Here is an 11,304-nt window from a genome sequence, read left to right as displayed (position 1 = left end):
ATGTTTGCGTACGATTGAGATAACCATATCACAGTCTCCTGAACAAGACATTCGTAGATAATAAACTAACTATACCACCAACTAAAAATAAAAACATGGTAAATATCCCTTATTTAATATATGTAATAATAAAATCATGTTAATTTAATACTATATGAAAATCTGTTTGGAAGTTTTTGCGTCTATGGCATTGAGATTGTAAGGTTAATTAGCCAAGATATTATATTATGGTGTATTTATTTTATACTTTGCAATATAGCATATTACATAGTATTAAATAAATACATCATAATATAGGCAGATATAGGAATAAACAAGCAACATCTGCGTCAAGTCACACAACTTTCCTTTAAAAAAAAAACGGCTGGAGATTCGTAGCTGACACATTGAGATCGCGAATATAATTATTACGGTGTAATTTGATTATTTATGGTTATTTGTGTAGTATTATTTTCTATTGTGGTAGATTGATTGTTATTCAAATTAAAGATAATTGTTTTAGAGATTAACCTACTTCCTACTTCTGGTTCTAAAAATACACTAATATGTTTCAATTTCATAACTTATAACTGGCCATAGTCACATACTTATAGTGCGACACAACTTATATCGATGGGTCCTACGTACATGGGCCAATGCAACAATTTTAGCATTTTCACTTTTTCGTCTCAAATGCTTCCTTTTAGTCTATTTAACAAGTTGCATTAACACAAAATACATATTTATAGGCGCAAATGCTATTTTTTGTTGCTGTAAAAGAGCCTATGTGACATAATTTTAAACGTATAAAGGCAAAACGATAATTTGAGACTTGTACGCGGGGAAATCCCGCGTGTTAGTTTACTTCAACGGCCGATCACTTAAGCGCTTCTACGACACACGGAACGATGTCGTGCTGTAATAATAATTTACCAATGTTTTAGTGAATATAATGTTTTATAAGATATAATTCAGTATAACATGACGTCCAAAAATTATTCTAAGTACAGTATAAGTAGGAGTTTAGTAAATTTAGCTATTGGTAATGTAAATAACAATGACTAGAGTGAGCAACTAGGTTATATAAACGATGAAAATAAACACACTGATCTTTGTAATTATTTTATTGTTTTATAGTATTATCATGTGTTAATAATATTTATTTTTATGTAATTAATAGGTTATTATTGTACATGTGTGTATATTATACATATTGTACGCTGTGATGACATTAGATTTTGGTCAGATAATTGTATTAATCAAAATAGAAATAGGATAATGTTTTTTATGTATCTCTACGCAGCTAAACATCTTAGTATCAATATTAAACATACTTTTCTTGAAAAAGGACATACACAGAACGAGGGTGATTCCATACATGCCACAATTGAGAAAGCTTCAAGGTATAAGAATATTTATACACCATCTGAGTGGAGTCCATTAATAAGATGGGCTAAAGTGAAAGGAATTCCTTATAATGTTATAGATGTATCTCAAAATATGATTTTTGACTTTAAAAAGATGCAAGCTAGTGTTTGTTTTAATTGGACTAAAAATTCAGAAGGACAACAGATCGGAAATACCTTTAAAATTATGTTATGATCAGTTATTACCAATCCTTCCATCCAAAAAAAAAAATATTTAATTGATTTATGTCGCAAAAATATTATTCCACCAATATATCGAGCGTATTATGAAAATTTGGTTTCATCTAATGTTAATTCAACAACAACAACAACAGCCTGTAAATTCCCACTGCTGGGCTAAAGGCCTCCTCTCCCTTAGAGGAGAAGGTTTTGGAACATATTTCACTACGCTGTTCCAATGCGGGTTGGTGGAATACACATGTGGCAGAATTTCTATGAAATTTGTCACATGCAGGTTTCCTCACGATGTTTTCCTTCACCGCTGAGCACGAGATGAATTATAAAGACAAATTAAGCACATGAATCAGCGGTGCTTGCCTGGGTTTGAAACCGCAATCATCGGTTAAGATGCACGCGTTCTAACCACTGGGCCATCTCGACTCTTAATGTTAATTCAATGTTGATTATTACTGATAATGATGACAATGAGTGATTTTGTTTTGTTTTTAAAGGTTTATTTTCTGCATTTAGGGATTTTTTTAATTAAGACTTTATTATTTTTTCCTCAGGCCGTGCAACCTTTAATTAATATGAAAAAAAAAATTATATAAGTTTTTTTGATTCCAACTTGATTTTGAAAAGGTTTTTACATTTAGTGTCGTTTAAAAAATGTATAGAGAGATGTTAATTTTTTTTATTTTTGTGGTCTAACTGAGAGTTAATAATTTTACAACACTGAATGAAATAACGTATAAGTGTCAATGTAAATTATATCATAAAGTTATTACAAAATTATTATCAATATAAGTTGTCTATTTATTTTAAATATATTTTTATAAATTTGAATACATTAAAACATTTAAAATACGCGTTCTTTTAAAAATTTGTTTGGCAAGTAAATCGACCAAAGTGACTCATTGGCCTTTTTATTATTATTTTTACAGTGTATTACTAAACAAAAAAGTCACGTATATAGTCATATCTACATTAACTAAAAAACTAATAATATATAAATAAATCAAACTAGGTAAAACAGTTAACAATCGGTGTCCTAATATGTGTGCAAAATTTCAGCAACATAAGTTGAAGCATGTAAAAATAATATATAATTGAAACTTTGAGAGCGTCTACTGAAAAGTTATCAATTTTCATATTGGCCATTGTACATAGGACCCATCGATATGTAGCATCGGCAAAATTCGTAAAACTGATCACTGCCGATTTACACAACTAATAGAAATAGCTCCCCATCGCGCCATTCGACGCTATTCGTCGCTATAGATTCTCGCGTCAGTTCAACCCGAGAAAGCAAATCGACGTGTCAAATTGACGAATATAGGTCATATGATATTACACGTTATTACGTTTGTGTAAAGATCATTTGGGATGGCGTACTTAAGTCGGCTGTGATCGGTTTTACGAATTTTGCCGATGCTACATCTAATTTGTGTCGTACTATACTTTAATTATTATGTAAGTATGGCAACGGAAAATAAATACGAGGACATTTGAAATTTATTTTGGTGGAATATAATTGTGAATAATAAAATACTTCAATAACAAAATAATGTACTTTTAATAATTTGAGATAAGCTTAGATCCTATTAAGATAGACAGACAAAATTGGACTTTATAATCGACAGTTATAATACATTTGTTTTCTAAAATGCATTAAATAACATTTATAAATTTAAAAGGCTCGCCACTAAATTAAGCGCCTAACCTGACCCTTACGAGTTCATAAATCCGCGTAGTCGTTGGATTTATTCGGGTGGGGTCGTAAGGACCGCAATATGTCCGCTACAGCTACCACAAATCAACTATATGTGATGTTTAACCCTAAAGATTTTTTTTTCAATTTAAGGTTTTCCTACCTTTTTAATGCAATTGTGATGATAACATATTTAATACAATATATGGGACATTTCGGTTTCTAGGGATTTGGTATTGAGAAATGGGGTGTAAAATAGAGAACTAGATTACGCCAGCAGCTTCGTCTGTGTGTGAATGATATGGGCAGATGAGAAACAACCTATCTCCTTGTAATTATTTACAACTACTACGATAGAAATTCTGTAGTTAGAAATGCTTTTTCACGTTTATGATCTACTACTACTATTAATATTATAAATGCGAAAGTAACTTTGTCTATCTGTTAATCTTTCCGGCCAAACTACTGAATCGAATATGATGAATTTTGGTACGGAAATGAGGTCATAACACCAACCCATAAAAGGCAAGCGAAGACGCGTTTGACAACTAGTACTAGATAAAGATACGAGTAAAAATTGTTACGAAGACACTCACCACATAACGACCTCTTAATGCGTTGTACTGAAAACTGTCATAATGATAGATCATCTATTCATATAAATAGTATTGAAGTGTCTGTTTGTAATATTAAAATAACCGCTTTTACTGTATGCATATTTATGTACACGGTACATTTACCAAAATAACATTTTTAACCGTGTTTGTCTGTCTATCAGTCTATGTTCTGGCTAATCTCTGGATTGGCTGGCGATTTTGACGGGACTTTCACTAGAAGATACTTTTATTTCAGAAATATACATAAAATAAAAATAAAGCCACGCTGCAATGTTCAAATACCTCAACACCGCGCGTAGCCCTTACATGCCACTACTCAGCCGTTTCGTCCAGTACATCTGACCAACGACTTAATATAGCAAAATCTGGACGGCGTAATAAATACGGAATTAATAATTTATCGTAAAATCTACAAACTGATATATAACCTTTTTTGTTCAATTCAAACGAGCACAAAGTCACAGGCACATCGCATAATAAACCTTGAATAAAACAGTCAGATGTTCGAAGAGATTGAAAATTAACGAATGACAAGAATGAATCAGAATTAAAGCTCGATTTTAATATTAAACTAGGAACACTCGTTATTCGATATTCGTGATTACATTTTCTGAACAGATCTCGAACAGTAGTATCGATTTGATGTAAGGGCTCTTCGGATTGACTTGTATCTCTTGACATATCTGTATTTAGATGAACTAATATTTGCCTACAGCTTTATCCATTTTTTTTAACAAAATTTTTTTTCATTGTAGGATTTTTTTATTCCAAATACAACGGTGTGTAGACCATCTGATAGTGAAAGTTTAATAACATAAGAATTAACAACATTAAATGCTTAAATATATATATACAAATATGAACTAAAACTAGTTACTGTATAAATCTTGACCGCGTGGAATGGTGGCAAGAATGCTAGCAGCATTTCCCCGTTGAATCGCAATTCCGATCCTCTGGGCAAAAACGAACTAGCCCTCCTGTCACCAGTGGAGGCAATGAGGCGTGGTGTTATACTTTTGATGAAGCTTTTTGCACCGCTACTCCAAGGGTGACAACTAATTCCACGAGGCTCAGTGAGAGCAGGTACGTGGATGGTGGCAAGAGCCCTTTTTATTACGTCATTAAGAGACCCGTGGCGGAAAAGCCTACCTGAACTCCTTGGGCAAGAGAGACCCTGTAAACCGAAAGAGTCCACCTCCTTTCCACACGGGCATATGATAGTATATGATACTAACAATACTTTTTTTACGGTAGTTTTTTTTTATTTCAAATACATAGATAAAGCGGATATCAGAATTGAGGCGATCCGTCAGAGAACCAAAGTAATCGACATAGCCTACCGAATTAGCAAGCTGAAGTGGCAGTGGGCTGGCCATATTTGTCGGCAAACGTAGTGGACGTCCTTGGGCACGGTGGAGTGAAGATGTACGCAAGGCGGCTGGCTGGAGCTGAATGCGAGTAGCCGAAGATCGATCTCAGTGGCGTGCAATTGGAGAGGCCTATGTCCAGCAGTGGACGAAAATGGGCTATTGAGGAAAGCGGAGTGTGAACCCCCTGATGTTATAAGAATTAGTAACTACTCCCTACACTTGGGCCTCTAGTTACACTGGTTTACTAAAGATGTTTTCCCTCATCGCCGAGCTCTTGATCAATTATAAACACTTATTATTGAAAATTTAGTGGTGCTTTGGGTTTGAAGTCGAAATAATCGGTTAAGATATACGTGCTCTAAGCACTGGACTCCCCCTCATTTCTTATTTATAATTTATGTGTTTATAAATACATAATTGAATGTATAATGATGTCCTCTTGACAGATTGGTCCATGATGACTAATCTCAAGGGAAATATTCAACCCGAGACATTAAAGTGTAAAGCCACGTGAGCTTGGCAAGTTCGATTGGAAAGGGGATAAATTGGTCCATGGTGGTCTTGCAGGGTCTAATTTCAACGAAATTCTGCCACATAAAAGTCCACCAACCCGTATTGAAGTAGCTTGGTGGAATGCTCCTAACCTTTTCCTCAAAGGGAGAGGAGGCCTTAGCCCAGCGGTGGGAATTAAACAGGCTGTTACTATTATGAGTATATTATAACCTAAAACATTTATCTCTATGAACAGACACGACCCGATACGTTTGTTTTACATAGCGACGGAGGGTAAACAAAAACTGTAATCGGCTTACTCTACGCTTGTCTCCTATTCCAGTGGAACACTTATTCTGAGTATCCTAGCATTATTAGTTTGAGGTTTGTTCCCTTTATTTCCCATTCATTCATACATACAAGTATAGTACGACACAACTTAGATGTAGCATCGGCAAATTCAATAAAACCGATTACTGCCGATTTATACAACATATAGAAATAGCTGCCTATCGCGCTATTCGACGCTTAAGATTCCAGCGTCAGTTCAACCCGTGTACAAATCATGACCGTAAAAATAGTTATTGTACAAAAATAAAAAATAAAATGGAATGACGGCAGGAATGCTGGCAGCATTTCGTTGTTGAATAGGAATTTCGCCTGGCCGAAAAATAAGCCAAACTTACTATCGAGAGATAATAAGGCCAATTTACAAATAATTATGCCTTCGTAATTAACTAATTATTTTGAAACGTCTACTTGTTGCGAGTACTAGACCATTATTTGATGGTAAGGCTTTGTGAAAACCTATCTAGGTAGGTACCACCCACTCATCAGATATTATCAGATATTACGATATACGAAACAAGAGAACATTAAAGAAAAATATCCTTACAGCGGCATTGTCTAAGGGCGGTGAGGTCACCACCATTATGTAAATAGTCCTGACATGTCCACGTGTAATATAAAAAAGTCCTTAATAAAAACTTCAGTCAGGGATTTTTCTGACTTACAGCAATCCTATCGAATAAATCCCATCTATTAATTCATTCGTGCACAATTCTATAAAAGATCTGGTATTTTATTAGCAAATAACCGTAAATTTTATAATATAGCATGTACTCCAACCGGCCCTTTTTAACCTTTAGTGACCACCGTATGAAGTATCGATAAACAATAAACTCATTCTATCTCCATACCAAATTACATGTAAATCGGTACAGCGTTTAAACGAGAACAGGTGACAGCTCCTTTCAAGTTATTATAATATAATACTATTATAAAAATTATAGATATGACACAATTGTTGGTGACTAACTTTGTTGTAGTCTAAGTTACTCTTTATTACATCGGCTATCTGCCACTAAAGGCCCGTCAAAATCGGTCCAGCTGATCCAGTTATTAGCCAGAACAAAAATTGAGAGTAACTATATTGTGATATGATATACCGTGTAGACATATGTATATAGTAAAAAGCGGTTACTTTGTTATTACAAACAGACACTCCAATTTTATTCTATGTATATAGATCATATTTAAAAGTCTTAAAATATGGGCCACGCGTAATAATTCCAATGGAAAACCACAGCCAAACTTAGTGAGTACAAACTAAACATTACAATTAATTCTCCTAAGTCCCTTGACAAGTCCCGTCTCCTAACAGACACCTGCGTCTTTACACACAGATTATATATTATTTGTGTAACTACAATTATTGTTAGAGGGAGATAGAGATAATGTTACAATTTTTAATCAATATTAAATATTTTCTTTATTAAAATATTTTAATGCTAGCTCTAGCCCTTAGTTATATTAATTTACGAAACAGCAATTGCTGTAAACTAAATTACTCCATATTATGTCAGCTTCCTGTCAGTGAAAGTCCCGTCAAAATCGATCCAGCCGGAACAACAGACAGACCGACTGAAAAAATTGTAAAAAATCTTATTTATAGCATATTATAGTCTCACAAATATTATTAAAATTCTCCTGAATTTCCTAAATTTCCAGCTCCATCGATTTATCTTGGTTCACTAATCAGATCTTCTACAACAGTAGTAGGTATTGTTGTGTTTCGATTTAAAGGTAAGCCAGTATAACTACAGATACTAACCATCTCGATTCACACACATTGGCAATCTAAGAAATGGTTAATATTTCCTACAGCGCCATTGTCTAAGGACGGTGTTGACCAGTTACCATCAAGTGGCTTATTAGCTCGTCCGCCTACATATTGTATAAAAAAATTACTAAATGACCTTCGTAAATAATTTTGTTACCAATACAGTTTAGAAAGCTAAACATTGATACTTTTATTAGCGTAAATCACCTGAATTCAATTATATGCAATCCATACCTAAAACCCGCTATTATTTGTCAAATGTTTTGTCAATCATCTAAATTACGTCCCCATGTGTAAACTAAATAATTGTTACATATGCATATCTATTTAATATTGATGGAATACTAATTATCTCGAATAGCGTCAATTCACGTCCGATATCCAATTGGTCGTTGCTAATCGATTCCGATTCGATTGTCCGGTATACGTCACACTCGGACGTCCGGTATTGTTAATACTATAGTACGACACAACTCAGATATAGTATCGGCAAAATTCGTAAAACCGATCACATCCGAATTAAGTACGTTATCCCAAATTATCAATATTCATTTCTTATGTAAATATGATGTTTACACAAACGTAATAACTTGTAATATCATATTACCTAATATATTCGTCAATTTGAGACGTCTATTTACATGCACTTGGTTTCATAGGTTGAACTGACGCAAGAATCTATAGCGACGAATAACGTCGATTGATGCGGAGCTGTTTCTATAGGTTGTATAAATCGGCAGTAATCGGTTTTATTGAATTTGCCGATGCTACATCTAAGTTGCGTCATACTACGTTCATCTAATATTCGATTGTTACTTTAATATTTTGTCGATTTATTTTCGATCACAAAATATTACAATAAAAATAAATAAACCGATCCTCCCATGTTGGACTTTAATGAAATTCCTCGAAAAATGTGCCGTCCTTTTCTTAAATATTTAATTAAATATATCGTTAGATATGTCTTCATCATCGGTATGTTGTATGAATAATCTTTTTATTATTTTATTAATCGTTATAATGTTGTTTTATATCGTCATTTTAACAGTGGCGTATTTACAAATCTGCTGCTACTTTTTTCAACATTTATGTATTGTGTTCTATCGTCCTCATTACATCGCTTTCTTCCCGTTATTAGTATGATTATAAACCAGGTGATATTTCTATCAGTTACTAGATTATTTTTCCAAACTGCTATGTAGTGACGAGTATACGGATTCCGGGCGTAATGTGTTTACATATAAATATATATTTTTTAATTTCTGTAAGATAATAACAAATTTGAGCTAAATTTGCCGCCCCTCTAAATCTGCTGCCCTAGGCTCCAGCCTACTTAGCCTATTGGTAAATCCGCCATTGCATTTTAATATATGTGGTTAAGTGCAATAGTGTTGTATTATAAACAAAGATATATAAATTATTAACTCTTATTAGTGCAAAATAAAGCTGACCTATTAGCAAATCGCAAGAAATACTTAAATCTAAGGCTTGTTTACGTTTTTTCCTACTATTTTCGCAAATACATGAAATCTATTCGAAGAGGTTAATTTTGTATTCAAGGTAAATTATAACCTTTCTTAAGCTTCATGCTTGCTTTATACGCAATCTCATCAGATTCAATTAAATCGCAGGGAAATCGTAACACAGAACGAGACAGACTGATTTGCTTTTAAATTTATAATATTAGCACAAATACAAAGAGTATTTATGTGATATAAGTGTGATGATACAAAGAGCATGAATGTGGACGGATATAGAGGTAGAAGACGACCAAGGAAACGATGGATGGATTGGATATGGTTAGAAAGAATGTTACTTGCGAGATGACGTCTGACAGAGAAACATGGAAGGAGAAGACATGCTGCGCCGACCCCGAATAATATTGGGATGAGGGCAGGAGGATGATGAGTAGTATAGATGAGAGTATTTATATAACCTTCCCTAACCTTGTATTTAATTAACATGACGTTGTATTTTTTAAATGTTAAAAAAGAGTAACTACTGAGTTTCTTGCCAGTTCTTCTCGGTAGAATCTACTTTCCGAACCGGTGGTAGCTTCACTTAATTGTAAAATGACGATTCAAAAGTGCTTATAAAAGCCTACTTGAATAAAGTTTATTTTGATTTGATTTGATAACCAACCTTACGTACCGTATTTCTCTCAAAAATTGGCAAAATTTCATTTGTAACAATGGAAATTATATGTCACCGAAATCATCGCCAACCAAACCATCTATCATTTTTCAAATTCAATGATAATTTCATCTAGTTAAAAATTACGTAGAAAAAGTATTTCTATTCGTGGAATCTGGACAAAGCCGAACTATCTCCGCGGGATTCCAAACGATTTTCTTCACCGCCAACCACGAATAATTTATAGCAAGACTTTGAACCTAATATATTAGGCTAGTCCATCCACGTTTTATATTCACCATCCCATAATATATCGCAGGTCTTAGTTGTTAGGGAATTGTAATAAGAAATATTTATTTGAAAATATAATAATAAATTATTCGAGACTAGAGACCCACCCCGGCTTCTCACGGCTATACTGATACTAATCATAATACAGAATTTGTTTATTTCCGACATCCAGGGCCGGATTTAGGGGAGGGCAACCGGGGCAACTGCCCTGGGGCCTTCACATGAGAGGGGGCCACAGTTTTCAGTAAGTTAACAAATACTGAGATATAGTCAAATTATAATAATGTTACTATTTAATATTTTAAAAGTTACCGATACAAAGACGAAACAATTCATAGCTTACTGATTGAAATAAAAAAACTAATTAATTCATAATAATATAATTACTAGGGAATTTACGCTTCTGTTTGACTAGGGCCCTCACTGCTTTGTAGCCCCGGGGCCTCCACACCTTTAAATCCGACTCAGACGCCATCACATTACAAACTTCTAAAATTATCAGCATTTCTTTACCATATTGCCCATGTATTACATACAAAAACATTCCTCTCAAATCACTCTATTAAAAAGAACGCATCAAAATCCTTTGCGTAATTTTAAAGATTTAATTTTAAAAGATAGAGTGATTCGAGAGGAAGGTATCTGTATATAATAAATAGACCTTATGGTAAAGAAATACTGATAATTTTAGGAGTTTCTAATACAACGTCGTAAATAAACAATTTCTGTAAATTAAGTATCAGCGTTGCACCTATGCATAGGTGATAGCCGGGCGATAACCTAGTTAAAGTTATATTAATCAAAAATCAAAATAATTGTTATTTTGATTTCTTAATACTTTATTAAAATTATCGACGTTTAACAAACTTTATTAATATAGCTACCACCGATTCGGAATGCAGATTCCACTAAGAAAAACCTGAAATAACTCAGTAGTTACACTTTTTTTCATCATTTAATAAAAAAATTAACAAAAAGAAAAACCGACTTCAAAAAAAAAACA

This window comes from Vanessa cardui, chromosome 24, assembly GCF_905220365.1.
Source record: "Vanessa cardui chromosome 24, ilVanCard2.1, whole genome shotgun sequence".
NCBI lineage: Eukaryota > Metazoa > Arthropoda > Insecta > Lepidoptera > Nymphalidae > Vanessa > Vanessa cardui.
This window is presented reverse-complemented; position numbering follows the sequence as displayed.